Raw genomic sequence first — 15,971 nt, 5'->3', positions numbered from 1 at the left:
GTCTCTCGCTGTCAGCTCTGTTTGTTTTTGTATTGTTTGCGTCTATTTTCATGTCTGTCAGCTCACTGCTTGAGTATGACCACCAAACACTTTTGGATCTTTGCCCCTTTCCCACTGATATGATCAACTTCAACGTTGGTTTTTCGACGTCCCAGTCAGCTTTTTCACCTGGCCGGATTCCTGCCTTACTTTCCCGCATCGTGGCTCCTTTCCCCCGCCACCTGCGGGCTGTGTGTTGGGCCCCACCTGGATTAGCTGCGCCCTTGGACGTGCTGGCCCCCGCCAGGTTCGGTCTTGTGAACGCAAGATCTTTGACAAACAAAACGTTTATCCTGAAGGATTTCTTCACTTCCCGCGGACTTGACTTCCTCTGTGTGACGGAAACATGGCTGAGAGCCGGTGAGTCCGCCACTCCTAATGAACTTCTGCCGCGGAGTGTTCTTACTTTAATTCTCCGCGGTCGTCCAGTCAAAAAGGAGGAGGATTAGCAGTCGTTTTTAAAAATGATTTTAAATGCCGTCAGATCCGCCTGCAATCCTGCCTTTCAAGCTTCGAACTGTGCATGTTTGAGCTGGAGGGGGTGTGGCCTCCAGCTCCAGCTGAATTTAGGGAGATTTTCGGGAGAAAATTTCTTCCGGGAGGTTTTCGGGAGGGGCGCTGAATTTCGGGAGTCTCCTGGAAAATCCGGAAGAGTTGGCAAGTATGAAAGAGGAGCTTCTGTTTAAAGTGGCTCAATCCAAAGACATGCACCTGGGGATAGGTTGATTGGCAACACTAAATGGGCCCTAGTGTGTGAATGTGAGTGTCAATGTTGTCCATCTATCTGTGTTGGATGAGGTAACGACTTGTCCAGGGTGTACCCCGCCTTCCGCCCGAATGCAGCTTAGATAGGCTCCAGCACTCCCCGCGGCCCCGAAAGGGACAAGCGGTAGAAAATAGATGGACGGATGGAAGTCTTACACCTGCAACAAGGCCTGGCCATTGAGTGGACACTTGTGAAATCCCTGGAAAAGACGCCTTCTTCGTACGACAGGGTCACAGATCCCTTTTTTTTTTTTCAAAAGAATGGAGGGGGGAATTTACGTATAATAAACCCACACATTTTATGATGTAGGCTGTAATTGAGCTTCTCCTCCTTGAGAGACTAGCATCCGCCACTGATTTATAAAGACTGAAATATTTTGAGCAAGTTATTATTTTTTTCAAATAACTAAAATAAATAGACACACTGTTTATCTGTAGAAAAAACGCTATTTTGCATGTTTTGTGTTTCTTAAGCTTCACTGATATTGTTTTAATCCGAGCACTTTATCTGTTTGAATGGCTAAGGTTGTATTGTTTTAAATGTTGGTTTACTTTAAGATGTATTTAAATAAATTGCATAACAAACAAAATCGACTAATATTATTTATTATTTCTGGCTGGCATTGTGGCATTTTACTATATTCAGCGGTCCTTGAAGGCACCATAAAAACACCTCGTAGTTTCTCTGAGAGAGAGTATAGAACGATCACTATGTACTAAGAGAGCACGACTTGTAGGTTCAATATCAATCAATCAATCAATGTTTACTTATATAGCCCTAAATCACTAGTGTCTCAAAGGGCTGCACAAATCTAATATTTTACAGTGGGTCTCAAAGGGCTGCACAAATCTAATATTTTACAGTAGGGCAAAAAAGTATTTAGTCAGCCACCGATTGTGCAAGTTCTCCCACTTAAAATGATGACAGAGGTCTGTAATTTTCATCATAGGTACACTTCAACTGTGAGAGACAGAATGTGAAAAAAAAAATCCAGGAATTCACATTGTAGGAATTTTAAATAATTTATTTGTAAATTATGGTGGAAAATAAGTATTTGGTCACTTCAAACAAGGAAGAGCTCTGGCTCTCACAGACCTTTAACTTCTTCTCTAAGAAGCTCTTCTGTTCTCCACTCGTTACCTGTATTAATGGCACTTGTTTGAACTCGTTATCTGTATAAAAGACACCTGTCCACAGCCTCAAACAGTCAGACTCCAAACTCCACTATGGCCAAAACCAAAGAGCTGTCGAAGGACATCAGGAAAAGAATTGTAGACCTGCACCAGACTGGGAAGAGTGAATCTACAATAGGCAAGCAGCTTGGTGTGAAGAAATCAACTATGGGAGCAATTAAACAGAAAATGGAAGACATACAAGACCACTGATAATCTCCCTCGATCTGGGGCTCCACGCAAGATCTCATCCCGTGGGGTCAAAATGATCATGAGAACGGTGAGCAAAAATCTCAGAACCACACAGTGGGGACCTGGTGAATGACCCGCAGAGACCTGGGACCAAAGTTACAAAGGTTACATTCAGTAACACACTAGGCCGACAGGGAATCAAATCCTGCAGTGCCAGACGTGTCCCCATGCTTAAGCCAGTGAATGTCCAGGCCAGTCTGAAGTTTGCCAGAGAGTAAATGGATGATACAGCAGAGGATTGGGAGAATGTCATGTGGTCAGATGAAACCAAAATATAACGTTTTGGTATAAACTCAACTTGTCGTGTTTGGAGTAAGAAGAATACTGAGTTGCATCCCTAGAACACCAGACCTACTGTGAAGCGTGGGGGTGGAAACATCATGCTTTGGGGTTGTTTTTCTGCTACGGGGACAAGACGATTGATTCATGTTAAGGAAAGAATGAATGGGGCTATGTATCGTGAGATTTTGAGCCTAAACCTCCTTCCATCAGTGAATGGTTGACCAAATACTTATTTTCCACAATAATTTACAAATAAATTCTTTGAAATTCCTACAATGTGAATTCCTGGATTTTTTTCACATTCTGTCTCTCAAAGTTGAAGTGCACCTAAGATGAAAATTACAGACCTCTGTCATCATTTTAAGTGGGAGAACTTGCACAATCGGTGGCTGACTAAATACGTTTTGCCCCACTGTAGTTGGTCAGACATCAATGTGTGTGTATCAGTTTGATTTGATTTTCCATCCATCCATTCATTTCTACCGCTTATTCCCTTTTGGGGTAGCGGAGGGCGCTGGCGCCTATCTAAGGATCCCCATTGCCACAACAACCCACTAGTCTTCCTGGGGTCCACAAACTCAATACAATTACAAGTAAAAGCCTATAATTATAACTACACAATACAGAAAAAAATAAAAGCATCAATAAGAAAACAAGCAAACAGTTTACAGTCACAGAATAATATTTACCATATAAATATAACTACACAATACAAACTAGATAAAATCATCAAGCAAACTAATTAAAAAAAAAAAAAGTTTAGATTTGAGTATGTCATTTCGTAATGTGGAAAGACTACAACGTCTCGTTTTCATGTTAGCATTTAAATTAGCATGCTAGCTCCAGTCAGTCCATGAGTTTATCAAAGTACGGTTGTCAATCACGGTTTTTGCGGTAATTCAAATTTACATCGGCAATACTCACTGTTGGGTGTTTTACAGCTGTTATCATTAATACCGTTTCTTGTCACATCCCAATGTTACATCCACTGGAAAAGTGCACAGGAAAAACATAATAACGCTGCAACAGAAGGTTATGGATATACTACTGGATACCTAGATAGACAGATAGATAGATGGATGGATGGATGGATAGATAGATAGATAGATAGATAGATAGATAGATAGATAGATAGATAGATAGATAGATAGATAGATAGATAGATAGATAGATAGATAGATAGATAGATAGATAGATAGACAGACAGACAGACAGACAGACAGACAGACAGACAGACAGACAGACAGACAGACAGACAGACAGACAGATAGATAGTACTCTATTGATTCCTTCAGGCGAGTTCCCTCTGGAAAATTAAACTATAGATATATGGAGGAAAAACATCTGTATTGAAACTTATTTTGACATAGGACACAATATGAACGATACCATTAATTACATGTCAGATACAGTATAGTGCGATAATCAACATTTACTTTACAAGATCTATTCTGTGGCAACAAGTCTTGTAAGACTTCAGTTATAAAATATATCTCCATGAGAGCATGTAGCTTTTTCTTTGGCTTTTCTGTCTGTGTGTTTTTCTTCTTTTTAATGCCGCCACAGAAGAGTTGGCATACGCAGAAAAGTGTGAGGGTTATACATGCTGATTGTGATTAACGCTAAGTGTTTGAAGCATAAAACTCAACACCCAACAATATCATCTCATTACTATGTAAATGCAAAAAGTCCGACATGCTAGTCTGTGGCTTCCAATGCTATGTTGCATCCCAGATGTGCAAACTCTATTGCTGCTATTTCAAAATGTTATCCACTACTTTTATGTGTGCAATAGTTTTCCCGGTTTTGCAACCATTTCAAAACGATAAATGTGGGACTGATTTCAGCCAAGTGCTTTTGTTTTTTGTTTTTTTTTCCAGCGTAAACCACAAATTGAAACATATTGGGAAATAGTTCAGAACATTACCGATTAAATTCGTACGCGGAGTCATGACGCAGAAGTCTTCTCATGGGATTTTGGAGTGATTAAAGCACTTCCAGAAATGTATTGCATGCAGTCCTAATACTACAATTACATGTTCAGGCTTGCAAAGTAATTGATTACTCTTGTCTGGTGGAATACAGAAAAAAAATATGTATGCAGATTACTGGCATATTTGATAAAAATGCGATTACTTACAAGGATTAACTTTTAGAACAAAACACAGTACACTTTGAATCAGACAAGTGCAACAACATTACAGTCCAGTGCCTCTCAGCTGTCAAACTTGAGTCATCATCATTCAGGGACTCCACATCCAACTCTGAGACACATTTACAGAACCGTTTGCTGACGTGCACACAAATCAAGGGCGCCATAGCTCGGATGGTGGCGCGGCCGTGCCAGCAACTTGAGGGTTCCAGGTTCGATTCCAGCTTCCGCCATCCTAGTCACTCCCGTTGTGTCCTTAGGCAAGACACTTTACCCGGCTGCTCCCAGGGCCACCCACACTGGTTTAAATGTAAAATTAGATATTGGGCTTCACTACGTGAAGCGGTTTGAGTCACTAGAGAAAAAGTGCTATATAAATATAATTCACTTCACTTCCCTTAAAGTCAAGTTTAAGTTTGTTACCTTGCTAACCTGTCGATACTGCTATTCGTGCTACTACTGCACTGACTAACTACTTCTACAGAACAATTTGGGACCGATGCTGACTTGTCGTGTCCAGAAAGAGAAAACCATCATCTAAATGGCAAAAACTGAATGACCCAGTTTATATTGTGGAGCTACATCTAATGCCGTAACAGTTGCATTTATCTGGGTAAGTCATGTCATGCAACATCATGTCCTGTTGCATTAATTAATCTGCTCAATGCTGTAAATGTCAGAGGTCTTCAACAGGGGGTCCTTAACCCCTTGTGGGTCCGTAGATGTACGAAAGCGGGGGTCCTGAAAATATTGGTTTATTACATTTTTCGAAAATATTTTTCTCTGTATTCCCACTGCACATTTTCCTGAAATGTAAATGTTTATAAATTAACATCAACATTGATGAAACACACCATAATGCAGAGGTGTCCAAAGTGCGGCCCGGGAGGCCAATAACAGCGAGCAGCGTGATTTTTATTGGGCCGCGACGCATTCTACAGACAAACTGAACAGGTCACAAATTAGAACAAAAAACCCAATCAAATTACAACAGAAAACTATGAAAAATTCAACAGGACCAAACCCCCCATTTTGGACCTGAACACCAAAATGGCCAAGAACCTGAGCGTCTTACTCCGTGAAAAAGTGTACAAACTTCTTGTGGGACATGATTTGTTTTTAAAGTGTACTAAAAGCCTCAAAAGCATTTAAGTTGACGGTATAATAGCAATATTAGTAAATACAAGCTTACTTTAGAGCACAGTTAACATAAATACATATAAAAACATTATTAAAATAATCCATCCATTTTCTACCGCTTGTCCCTTTTTGGGATCGCGGGGGGTGCTGGAGCTTATCTCAGCTGCATCTCCTTTTTGAGTGTTTTATTAAGTCAAAGACTTAAATTTTTTAAACAGGGATTGACCTATATTGCCTAAAAAAATATCTGAAAAAAGCCTCCACAAACGTTTTCATATAGATGCTGTATGTATGTATGTATGTACAAACCCTGTTTCCATATGAGTTGGGAAATTGTGTTGGATGTAAATACAAACAGAATACAATGATTTGCAAATCCTTTTCAACCCATATTCAATTGAATGCACTACAAAGATAATATATTTGATGTTCAAACTAATAAACTTTTTTTTTGCAAATAATAATTAACTTAGAATTTCTTGGCTGCAACACGTGACAAAGTAGTTGGGTCACCTTTTCTTTTAACAACACTCAATAAACGTTTGGGAACTGAGGAAACTAATTGTTTAAGCTTTGAAAGTGGACTTCTTTCCCATTCTTGTTTTAAGTAGAACTTCAGTCGTTCAACAGTCCGGGGTCTCCACTGTCGTATTTTACGCTTCATAATGTGCCAAACATTTTTGATGGGAGACAGGTCTGGACTGCTGGCGGGCCAGGAAAGTACCCGCACTCTGCCAATCCACGCTCTTGTAACACGTGGCTTGGCATTATCTTGCTGAAATAGGCAGGGGCGTCCGTGATAAAGTTGCTTGGATGATAATATATGTTGCTCCAAAACCTGTATGGACCATACAGCATTAATGGTGCCTTCACAGATGTGTAAGTTACCCATGCCTTGGGCACTAATACACCCCCATACAATCACAGATGCTGGCTTTTGAACTTTGCGCTTATAACAATCCAAATGGTCATTTTCCTCTTTGTTCTGGAGGACACCACATCCTCTGTTTCCAAATATAATTTGAAATGTGGACTCATCAGACCAGAGAACACTTTTCCACTTTGCATCAGTCCATCTTAGATGAGCTCGGCCCCAGCGAAGCCGGCGGCGTTTCAGGGTGTTGTTGATAAATGGGTTTGGCTTTGCATAGTAGAGTTTTAACTTGCACTTACAGATGTAGCGACCAACTGTAGTTACTGACAGTGGTTTTCTGAAGTGTTCCTGAGCCCATGTGGTGATATCCTTTACACACTGATGTCGGTTTTTGATGCAGTACCGCCTGTGGGATCAATGGTCCGTAATATCATCGCTTAATTGCAGTGATTTCTCCAGATTCTCTGACCCTTTTGATGATTTTACGGACCGTAGATGGTAAACTCCCTAAATTACTTGCAATAGCTCGTTGAGAAATGTTGTTCTAAAACTGTTCGACAATTTGCTTACAAAGTAGTGAGCCTCGCCCCATCCTTGTTTGTGAATTACTTAGCATTTCATGGAAGCTGCTTTTATACCCAATCATGGCACCCAACTGTCCCCAATTAGCCTGCACACCTGTGGGATGTTCCATATAAGTGTTTGATGAACATTCGTCAGCCTTATCAATATTTATTGCCACCTTTCCCAACTTTTTTGCCACGTGTTGCTGGCATCAAATTCTAAAGTTAAAGATTATTTGCAAGAAAAAAAAAGTTTCTCAGTTTGAACATCAAATATGTTTTCTTTGTAGCATATTCAACTGAATATGGGTTGAAAATGATTTACAAATCATTGTATTCCGTTTATATTTACATCTAACTCATATGGAAACCGGGTTTGTAAATGGATTGTTGGCAATTTTTTGAAGGCTTTATGGGTGGAATAGATGACCCCCCATTACCTGCACTGTAAGCTGCCTCTTGTTACATTGGGTAAGGATTCTTATGGCCTCATTCCTGGGTGGATCTCCCATGAGTGGAATAGGGGGGTTCATAATTATTTGCATTGTAGTTTACTGAAAAATTACAAAGTGCCGCTCTATATAGCAACTGACGCTGTGGTCAAAGTTGGAATTGCTACAAAACGCATTTGAAAATATTCAACAGTCTACTGACATCTGGAGGCTGAAGTAAATAGTGTACCCCCAAATTTGTCACATTTCATGTGTCAAGTAAAACATGACAAAGGGGGCCAAATAATCCAATTCCTACTGTGTCAGAGTTTCACTGCGTAGACGCACAGAAAAGAGTAAGATTGTGCTCTTGTCTCACATACAGACTGTGAACGACGGGCAAAAAAAAAAAAGTCCAGTTCCCCTTCGAAAGCCCTTCTGGGGTAACTTTAGATGGGTAAACAAATCTGGTTTTTTAGTGATAATAGCAAGATGTCTGCCAGAGAAGGGCTTTGTGACAACTCCATCAACGATAACTGCTTCAAGTGTGCATAGGACATCAGCGTGGGCAGAGGATCATGTTTGACACACCTGAAATTAAAGCCAGCCATTGCATTTTATGTCCCAGGCAATGTAGACGCCAGCGCAAAAAAATAAAATAAAATACATGCAAGTAACTTTGGAGCATCTTAATATCTAACACACTTCTTTCAGGTGATTTTTAGTTTAATTTATTTTTGTAGACAACATGGGGAGTGCTTTTGTTTTTACACCTAACAATAACTATAAAAATAATAATATATGTTACAATTATTATTTTTTTACTAATTTGCATTTTTGGTATTGAAGTAACCAAAAAGTAACCTACGTTGCTTTGCTATTGTGTAACTAGAGTAAGGTACTGATTACGTTTTTAGCAGGTAACTTGTAGTCGCACTAGATTACATTTTTAAAGTAAACATCCAACTATGGTTATGTGTGATGATGTGTAACTAGTGTTGAAGTTTATATTTCTTTGGTATTTAAGCTTTAAACAGCATATCTCAGCATCTCCTATTCAGTAAAAAATGAAGCAAGAATGTTTAGCCTATCCCTGCAGACTTTGGGTGAGAGGCCGGACACACCCTGGACTGGTCACCAGTCAATCACAGGACACGACAGAAAAACATAAGCTAATTTATGGTATTCAAATAGTTGAAGCACAATAAACAGGAATGTGGACACCCTTGTACGTTTATAGTAATTCAATGGTCCGAAGTGGGACTGCAGTATTCTGCAAAAAACATCAATCATTTTCTTGCTTGTAATTGAGATTGCGATTTGCTAGTACAACAAATGACAGGGCACACACACACACACCCACACCAGTCACAGGGCCATGTGCAACCACTGTACAATAGTCACACTTTTGTATTATCATTACCATTACTATTTAACTATTCAATCTTCTGATTAAAGGGAAACATTATCACCAGACCTATGTAAGCGTCAATATATACCTTGATGTTGCAGAAAAAAGACCATATGTTTTTTTAACCGATTTCCGAACTCTAAAAGGGTGAATTTGGCAATGTAAACGCCTTTCAATTGTTCGCTGTCGGAGCGATGACCTTTCACCCGTGATGTTACAATGGGAAGCAATCTACCATTTTCTCAAACACATTACACACACAAGTCAAATCAGCTCTGTTATTTTCCGTTTTTTCGACTGTTTTCCGCACCTTGGAGACATCATGCCTCGTCGGTGTGTTGTCACAACACGATCAGGGACGTATTCAAGTTGTCTTATGTGGAGTGTGCATCGGTTAGCACGGACTGCTAATCGAGGCTAATCGAGGCTAACATGGCAGAAATGGCAAAAATGTGTGGATATCCATCCATCCATCCATCCATCCATCCATCATCTTCCGCTTATCCGAGGTCGGGTCGCGGGGGCAACAGCCTAAGCAGGGAAACCCAGACTTCTCTCTCCCCAGCCACTTCGTCTAGCTCTTCCCGGGGGATCCCGAGGCGTTCTCAGGCCAGCCGGGAGACATAGTCTTCCCAACGTGTCCTGGGTCTTCCCCGTGGCCTCCTGCTGGTTGGACGTGCCCTAAACACCTCCCTAGGGAGGCGTTCGGGTGGCATCCTGACCAGATGCCCGAACCACCTCATCTGGCTCCTCTCGATGTGAAGGAGCAGCGGCTTTACTTTGAGTCCCTCCCGGATGGCAGAGCTTCTCACCCTATCTCTAAGGGAGAGCCCCGCCACCCGGCGGAGGAAACTCATTTCGGCCGCTTGTACCCGTGATCTTATCCTTCCGTCATGACCCAAAGCTCATGACCATAGGTGAGCATGGGAACGTAGATCGACCGGTAAATTGAGAGCTTTGCCTTCCGGCTCAGCTCCCTCTTCACTACAACGGATCGGTACAATGTCCGCATTACTGAAGACGCCGCACCGATCCGCCTGTCGATCTCACGATCCACTCTTCCCTCACTCGTGAACAAGACTCCTAGGTACTTGAACTCCTCCACCTGGGGCTGGGTCTCCTCCCCAACCCGGAGAGGGCACTCCACCCTTTTCCGGGCGAGAACCATGGACTCGGACTTGGAGGTGCTGATTCTCATTCCGCTCGCTTCACACTCAGCTGCAAACCAAACCAGCGAGAGCTGAAGATCCCGGTCAGATGAAGCCATCAGGACCACATCATCTGCAAAAAGCAGAGACCTAATCCTGCGGTTACCAAACCGGAACCCTTCAATGCCTTGACTGCGCCTAGAAATTCTGTCCATAAAAGTTATGAACAGAATCGGTGACAAAGGACAGCCTTGGTGGAGTCCAACCGTCACTGGAAATGTGTTCGACTTACTGCCGGCAATGCGGACCAAGCTCTGGCACTGATCGTACAGGGAACGGACCGCCACAATAAGACAGTCCGATACCCCATACTCTCTGAGCACTCCCCACAGGACTTCCCGAGGGACACGGTCGAATGCCTTCTCCAAGTCCACAAAGCACATGTAGACTGGTTGGGCAAACTCCCATGCACCCTCAAGAACCCTGCCGAGAGTATAGAGCTGGTCCACAGTTCCACGACCAGGACGAAAACCACACTGTTCCTCCTGAATCCGAGGTTCGACTATCCGGCGTAGCCTCCTCTCCAATACACCTGAATAAACCTTACCGGGAAGGCTGAGGAGTGTGATCCCACGATAGTTGGAACACACCCTCTGGTCCCCCTTCTTAAAGAGAGGAACCACCACCCCGGGCTGCCAATCCAGAAGTACCGCCCCCGATGTCCACGCAATGCTGCAGAGTCTTGTCAACCAAGACAGCCCCACAGCATCCAGAGCCTTAAGGAACTCCGGGCGGATCTCGTCCACCCCTGGGGCCTTGCCACCGAGGAGCTTTTTAACTACCTCAGCAACCTCAGCCCCAGAAATAGGAGAGTCCACCACAGACTCCCCAGGCACTGCTTCCTCATAGGAAGACGTGTTGGTGGGATTGAGGAGGTCTTCGAAGTATTCCTTCCACCTATCCACAACATCCGCAGTTGAGGTCAGCAGAACACCATCCGCACCATACACGGTGTTGATAGTGCACTGCTTCCCCTTCCTGAGGCGGCGGACGGTGGTCCAGAATCGCTTCGAAGCCGTCCGGAAGTCGTTTTCCATGGCTTCCCCGAACTCCTCCCATGTCCGAGTTTTTGCCTCAGCGACAGCTGAAGCCGCACACCGCTTGGCCTGTCGGTAACTGTCCACTGCCTACGGCGTCCTATGAGCCAAAAGGACCCGATAGGACTCCTTCTTCAGCTTGACGGCATCCCTCACCGCTGGTGTCCACCAAGGGGTTTTAGGATAACCGCCCCGACAGGCACCAACTACCTTGCGGCCACAGCTCCGATCTGCCGCCTCGACAATAGAGGTGCGGAACATGGTCCACTCGGACTCAATGTCCAGCACCTCCCTCGTGACATGTTCAAAGTTCTTCCGGAGGTGGGAATTGAAACTTTGTCTGACAGGAGACTCTGCCAGACGTTCCCAGCAGACCCTCACAATGCGTTTGGGCCTGCCAGGTCTGTCCGGCATCTTCCCCCACCATCGCAGCCAACTCACCACCAGGTGGTGATCGGTAGAAAGCTCCGCCCCTCTCTTCACCCGAGTGTCCAAAACATAAGGCCGCAAATCTGATGACACAATTACAAAGTCGATCATGGAACTGCGGCCGAGGGTGTCCTGGTGCCAAGTGCACATATGGACACCCTTATGTTTGAACATGGTGTTTGTTATGGACAAACTGTGACGAACACAAAAGTCCAATAACAAAACACCACTCGGGTTCAGATCCGGGCGGCCATTCTTCCCAATCACACCTCTACAGGTTTCACTGTCGTTGCCAACGTGAGCGTTGAAGTCTCCCAGTAGGACAAGGGAATCACCCGGGGGAGCACTTTCCAGTACTCCCTCGAGTGTTCCCAAAAAGGGTGGGTACTCTGAACTGCTGTTTGGTGCGTAAGCACAAACAACATTCAGGACCCATCCCCCCACCCGAAGGCGGAGGGAAGCTACCCTTTCGTCCACTGGGTTGAACTCCAACGTACAGGCTTTGAGCCGGGGTGCAACAAGAATTTCCACCCCAGCCCGTCGCCTCTCACTGCCGGCAACGCCAGAGTGGAAGAGGGTCCAATTCCTCTCGAGAGAAGTGGTTCCAGAGCCCTTGCTGTGCGTCGAAGTGAGTCCGACTATATCCAGCCGGAATTTCTCGACTTCGCGCACTAGCTCAGGCTCTTTCCCCCCCAGTGACGTGACGTTCCACGTCCCAAGAGCTAGCTTCTGTAGCCGAGGATCGGATCGCCAAGTGCCCTGCCTTCTGCTGCCGCTCAGCTCACATTGCACCCGACCTCTATGGCCCCTGCTATGGGTGGTGAGCCCATTGGAGGGGTGACCCACGTTGCCTCTTCGGGCTGTGCCCGGCCGGGCCCCATGGGAACAGGCCCGGCCACCAGGCGCTCGCCATCGTGCCCCACCTCCGGGCCTGGCTCCAGAGGGGGGCCCCGGTGACCCGCGTCCGGGCAAGGGAAATCTGGGTCGATGCTTTTTCTTCTTCATAAAGGTCTTCGAGCTGCTCTTTGTCTGATCCCTCACCTAGAACCTGTTTGCCTTGGGAGACCCTACCAGGGGCTTTATGCCCCCGGACAACATAGCTCCTAGGACCATCGGGACACGCAAACTCCTCTACCACGATAAGGTTGCAGCTCAGTGTGGATATCCAGCGACACTCAAAGCAGATGCATTTCCAACGATAAAGTCAACGAAATCACAAAGGTGAGTTTAGTTGGTTATTGACTTATGTGCTAATCAGACATACTTGGTCACGGCATGACTGCCAGCTAATCGATGCTAACATGCTATTTAGGCTAGCTGTATGTACATTTGTAGCTATAGTTGCATCCAGCCTTTCCCTCACCCACATTTAATGCCAGACAAACACTTACCAATCGACGGATTTAAGTTGCTCCAGTGGTCAAAAGATGCAATCGTTGGTTAGAAGGCGATCGCCGCATAGCTTCAATAGATATTCGCTCAATTGCTTCAGTTTCTTCTTCAATTTTGTTTTCGCTATCTGCCTCCACACTCCAACCATCCGTTTCAATACATGCGTAATCTGTTGAATCTCTTAAACCGCTGAAATCCGAGTCTGAATCCGAGCTAATCTCGCTATATCTTGCTGTTGTATCCGCCATGTTTGTTTGTATTTGCATCACTATGTGACGTCACAGGAAAATGGACGGGTGGATTTACAGATAGTGAAAATCAGGCACTTTAAAGCCTTTTTTCGGGATATTCCATGATGGGTAAAATTTTTAAGAAAACTTAGAAAAATAAAATAAGCCACTGGGAACTGATTTTTATTGGTTTTAACCCTGCTGAAATTGTGATAATGTTCCCCTTTAAAGACACTTTCAATGGTCTGACGTCCTTCATCTGAGGTATTGGAATGACAGTTGACGGAGGTCCTTCTTGATATAAATTAATAGAAAAACTCACTCACTCACTCTGTTGCAAACTTGTGGAAATTCATAATTTTTATTAAATCCATTTGAAGAACTTTTCATTTGAATTGGCTCCACTTCACATGGTGTTGAATTTTAATTAAATGCAATTTAGAACACATTTTTTGGCTTGAATACTAAAAAACACTGCTTCTCAAAGTAAATACGTATACAGTATAAAGCATCTGGGTAAATTAATTTTATTCTATTGTTTTTAAAGCTTTTTTTTAGGTTTTATAGAACATTTTATTTCTAATTGTTGAAGAAAAACATTTGCTGTGATAAAAATAGTCTCAAAATGTGTACGTGATGTAAAAAAAACAAAAACATCATTATACCTACAACTTGTCTGATTGTTTGAAATTGAACATATGTCTACATGAGGTTCATAGTTATGTTTCTAGGGACTATGTAAAACAGTCATGTATGGAGTAAACTGTAAAGCATGACTCTGGACAATACCAAAATTATCAATAAGAAATTAACGGAATTGCAATTCTACTTACTTTGAGGCAAATTTGAATAGCAATTATTCTACTGAATCACCTGTTAGTATCTGTGTTGGCCCTGTGATGAGGTGGCGACTTGTTTAGGGTGTACCACGCCTTCCGCCCAATTCAGCTGAGATAGGCTCCAGTGCCCCCCGTAACCCCAAAAGGGACAAGCAGTAGGATGGATGGAAATTCAAATTAGGGACGGCGTGGCGCAGTGGGAGAGTGGCCGTGTGCAACCCGAGGGGCCCGGGTTCAAATCCCACCTAGTACCAACCTCGTCACGCCGTTGTGTCCTGAGCAAGACCCTTCACCCTTGCTCCTGATGGGTGCTGGTTGGCGCCTTGCATGGCAGCTCCCTCCATCAGTGTGTGAATGTGTGTGTGAATGGGTAAATGTGGAAGTAGTGTCAAAGCGCTTTGAGTACCTTGAAGGTAGAAAAGCGCTATACAAGTACAACCCATTTATCATAAAAAAATTCATGGAATTTATTGGGAGTTTGAAACATTCTCAATTAAATTGCTCCATGGTAAGGAATTGGATGTACCAATTAACAGTATTAGGGATAAACGCAGTAAAACTCCTGTTTTACCATTTTAAATTAAAATTATCGAAAAACTGCGATTGATGACTGCACTTTCATAAACTCATGGATGGACTGGCGACAGCTTGCTAGATTAAATGCTAACATAAATAAAGAGACATTGATGTCTTAACGGTTTTATTTGTTACACACTATTCATTTAATATAGGCCTGGGCAATTATTATCACTTGGGGGCCACATTAAAAGAAAAAAATGTGTCTGGGGGCCGGTTATTTATTTTTAGGAACACTAATACACAACCTCACAATAATGTCTGATTGAATGCTAAAAACATGATGACAGACCACCTTAAAAAACAAAATGGAATTTCAAATTTTTCTATGAAGGATAAAACACTGAATATTGACAAAATATGAATGTCACACCCACTTTCGATCGACATATTTTACAATCAAGTAAAACGCAACAAAAACGCAAAAAACAGTGAAAAATAAAAGCAAAGGGTCCTTAATAAACCCACCTACAATCTGATATATGTGATATACCACAAAGCTGTAGAACTTTGTTGTGAAAATCTCCTTCTGTTTTCTGTGGAAATGCTTTCCGCCCACACTGCTTGGTGCCTCGTCTGTGCTGCTGTGACGCAGATTGCCATACTAACTAATTAGACGACCATAGTAACTAATTAAATTACCATAGTAACTAATTAGGTTACCATAGTAACTGGTATATCATCCAAAAGCGCAGATTCCAATCACTGAAAGACTTAGTATAGCTGAAGACTTTAGGTCATTAGAAAACATGAGTGCACATCATAATGGCAGCTACACTTTACATCTTAAACATCTAAAACAATTATTTGGGAATGTCCGGCGGGCCAGATTGAAAAGCCTAACGGGCTGCCTGTGGCCCCCGGGCCTTAATTTGCCCAGATCTGATTTAATACATCTTAAAGTGCAAGAATACAAATTAATATCCAAAACATTAAAGCTTAGGCATTAAAACAGATAACATACTAAGACTAAAACACTAACAGTGAAGCATAAGAAACACAAAACATGCAAAATAGAGGCTCTTTTAACTGTGTGTCCATTTATCTTATTTATTTAAAAATGTAAAATAATTCGGTCAAAGATGCAGCTGAGATAGGCTCCGGTGATCCCCCGCGACTCCAAAAGGGACAAGCGGAAAATGGATGAATGGATGGATGGATTTTGGTGTTTGTATAAG

Source organism: Nerophis ophidion, linkage group LG11 (assembly GCF_033978795.1).
Source record: "Nerophis ophidion isolate RoL-2023_Sa linkage group LG11, RoL_Noph_v1.0, whole genome shotgun sequence".
In the NCBI taxonomy this organism is placed as follows: Eukaryota; Metazoa; Chordata; class Actinopteri; order Syngnathiformes; family Syngnathidae; genus Nerophis; species Nerophis ophidion.
Note: the sequence above shows the minus strand (reverse complement) of the source record.